The sequence below is a fragment of the Myotis davidii genome, unplaced genomic scaffold (assembly GCF_000327345.1).
Source record: "Myotis davidii unplaced genomic scaffold, ASM32734v1 scaffold687, whole genome shotgun sequence".
NCBI lineage: Eukaryota > Metazoa > Chordata > Mammalia > Chiroptera > Vespertilionidae > Myotis > Myotis davidii.
In genome coordinates, this window is record NW_006298971.1 from 368,499 (window position 1) to 372,004 (window position 3,506).

Here is a 3,506-nt window from a genome sequence, read left to right on the forward strand (position 1 = left end):
CACACAACCACACACCTCCCGTCCGCCGGCTCTACGGGAAGCCGAGAAGGTCAGTCACCCCTTAAAAATACACACCTTCGAGTCCCGCGTTACCCGCCACCAGGATCCCCGGCCCGGCGTGCTCTCACCGCAAAGCTGCTACGACCGCTTCTTACTGCGTGTCCCTCTCAGCATGAGGCCCCGCGAACGGCGCAGGGCATAGGCCCACCGAAGAGGACTGGCAGCTCCCTCTCCGCTAACGAAGCGGTCACAGGCCCCGATGCCCAGACTGGGAAGGAGGGAGGGAGGGAAACTCTGAGGGGTAAGGGGAGGGGGGGTGAGATGGAGAAACCGTCTCCGCCGCCTCCACCGCCGCGGCCGCTTCTCTGTTACCCGGGAAATCCCGCCCACTCCGCCGGCCCGCCCCGCATAGGGAAGACTCAGCTTCGCTCTGCCAAAGGTCGCATAACCTATCTGTCAAAGATTTAGCCAATCGCTGTGCCCTGTCTACATTATGCCCTCCCCCTCTGCAGGGAGGGGAGGGGGAAATCGCTCACCTTCTCCACGCCCCTATTGGCGGGGAGCTACCCAAACTCAACCCCGCCTATTGGAGATGAATTGCTGAATCCCACCCCCAAGCCGCAACACTATTGGAGGAAGCATAAAAGCTCCTTTACGTCTCATTGGAGGACTTCACATATCACGCCCCATGCTGTCTCAGCTACAGACCCAACAAGTCAGCTCTCGCCCTCGCCGATCATCGCATTGGAAGGCTCTCCCACTGCCCTAGGAAGGTAAGTAATCGATGTGGGATAAAATGTCCGTGAGACAAGCTCCTCCTATCACACTGCCGGGCCATGCCCCGCCCCAGCCATTGTATTGGATAGCTCTCGCCTGATAGAGGCCCCCATTGGCCAGGACACCCGTCCACGAAGGAGCTGACTCCGCCCCGCGCGAGGAGGCTGAACCTTAGCAGTCCTTTTGTGGAATGTTTACACTAGAGACTGAACGCAGAGTTCCAGTGCCGAAACAGGAGGTGCCGCCCTCCATAGCCAAGATTCTATCCCTGGGATTAGGAGAGAGGCAGCGGCAGGCACAACCACCTTGGGTAAACCCCGCCCCCTATACAGAGAAAGAGAACTTCATCCTTCCTATCCCATTCACTCTTTATAATTTACATTTCTTCACGCTGCCTCCTCGTAAACACAAATATCCGGAGCAGCCGACAATTCCTTTTAGTAAGGAGGGTGCAGAATAAGAACTGGAGATCAAAGCCGAGAAATAGCCCCAGGGGTTGTCAACCCGCAGCACACTTCTCCATAAACCTGAAAAAGCAGTCTTAAGGGGGCGGAGATAATAAAAATGAAGGCAGGGCTCTAACAGCCATGGCCCTGGGAGACGGAGCGTGAAGCAAAAGGCACTCGCGATCTCCAGGTTAGATCTAGAGGCATCCTCAGACTGGAAGAACTGAGGAAGTAGACCAAACAGGCCATGGCATAAATAAACCTTCAGTCAAACTTCAGAAAAAGGATAAAAATTAGAGTTGGGGACAAAAGATAGTAAGAACGGCTGTTCACCTTCTCCTTGGAAAGCGAGGATTAATGGCAATCCTTAAGCCCTCTCTTTGCCATAGTGCTTCGAACACACAAAGTGCTATAAGTCTTTAGGTTGCTTTTATTCATTCATCAAATAGGGCGGAGAACTGATGCTAGCCAAGTTTTGGAGGGTGCTCACTGAGCGCCAGAAGAGAAGGGGGCGGGACTAGAGTTTTCCCGCTCTCTCCAGCCAAAGGCTACTCCAAGAGAGCCTACTAGACAAGTGGCAGGCCCCAGAAACCTAAGTCCTAACGTGCCCGCCCTACCCAATCCGGCGGAGACGGCAAGGAATGAGCGCCGGCAACAGGTGGACCTGACTCGAAGGACGGCTTCAAGCCACAAGGACAAGGCAGCTAATTCTGAACCTCAGGAGCAGCCGACAAATGGAAGCAGCCTCGCTGGGATCCAGTCCTGCCCAATAGAGTTCTAAAAATAAGTCACACCGAGGAAAGGGAACCCCGGACCAAACCCTTGGTTTCGAAGAAGCGGCATTTCCGAGGGCTGTTAACTCTAGGTCGACCCCGCTCCCTGCACTGTTGTACCACACTGCACTCCCACCTGACCACTTCGAACCCAAGCAGGATTCATCCCGTCAACAGGGGATGAGCTGCTCTGGATCTTGCCTGAGGCCTCCAGACCAACCATACATAGGTTGCTTAGAGTTTTAGATAAATACAACTAAGGACAACGGCTGCCTTACGCTGGGAAGAAAACACAACGGCCGCAGCATTTTCAAGCTTAAACAGAGAACGATCTTTAAAAAGTCCAAGGGCGTAGGAATAAGCCAGACCGCAGGGTCAGTACTTTAATACTTCGCCCGGAAGGGCAGATCCCACTCTCTCCTTCTAACCCACGCTGATCAACCGGAACTAAGCCCCCACCCCCCAATTCTCTCCGCACCGTCAACCCCTAACTTCATCGCAAAGGCTACTAGATATCGAGCCTCGGTGGAATGAATCATTGTGTGACTTCTTGGCTCGCCTCGCCTTGCCACGGGCTCCAACTCCAAAGCCGGGACTTCCGGGCGGGACACACTTCTAAGGAGCAAGGCGGGCCTCACCAGTGGTCTAGTGCGCCTACAACCTGAGAGGGGGCGGGGAACAGGGGTGGACTTCCTCCTCCAAGCTAGCTACGCCAAAGGCGGGACTATCTATCCCACCAATCAGAAGTAGGGGAGGGACCTTGCGCCTCGCGTTAGGCCGTAGGAATCCCTCCTCCTCCGTTCACGAAAAAAAAAAAAATCCTCGAACTTAAACTCCAGCCCAGCGTCCGATAGGCGGAGTTCGGAAGAAGGTTATCCAATCAATAACCGAGAAGGAAAAAAGGGAGTCTCACCGCCCATCCAGTGGAAGACAAGAGAAGGCGGGCCCTCTGGAGGAGCCCGAAATGGGTGGAAGAGAGGGGGAAAGGCCCCGCCCCCCAGCTCTCCTCCGGGTCTGTGGACAGGCGGTTGTCGCAGTAGATAGTAAACAGGCTAGGCTGAGGCGTGGAGGCAGGAGCGGCTGGGCCCGACTTGGGCCCGGCGTCTGCGCCTCCTCTCTCAGAGACGCTCTCCCCGCCTGCTGATGCATTTCCTTTTCCCGAGTCTGAGCGTGGAGACTGTTTTCCCAGTTTCCGACCTTCACTGCTCCTCTCAACTAACCCCCGTGGGTACGCTCATAAGCCGCGCCCCCGCCCCTTCGGCTGTTGCCTTGGGGTGGGCGAGGAAGGAGGCAGCTCCTTGTGTGTGGGATCAGCTGGGGCACGGGTCGAAGCCACCGAGTTGTTGGAGGTTTTCCACAGCCGCGGACCGAGTTGGCGCGAGCTCGCGGCCTGGCGGGCTCCCCCGCGTTGCCCCCGCCCCCAGAGTCCATAACAACCGTGGCCCCAGGCACTCGCGCCTCTGAGGAGCGCGCCCACCGTCCCTCCTACAGTTTGCGTATAGAAACGAAA

At 56.3% G+C, this 3,506-nt stretch overlaps 1 protein-coding gene across 4 annotated transcripts in view; it reads right to left on the reverse strand.

Annotated features, from left to right (window-relative positions):
* Positions 1-3,506, reverse strand: part of SIN3A (SIN3 transcription regulator family member A) — a 78,588-nt gene that overhangs the window by 74,453 nt on the left and 629 nt on the right. For 2 of the 4 annotated variants that reach the window (XM_015571020.1, XM_006774575.2), the window contains exon 1: positions 129-373. The exons of 1 other annotated variant lie outside the window; for it this stretch is intronic. The gene's annotated coding sequence lies outside the window, so the exon portion shown is untranslated. Of the gene's footprint in view, positions 1-75; positions 374-3,506 lie in introns of those variants that run through there. One more of the 4 variants, XM_006774577.2, reaches the window with a different exon arrangement.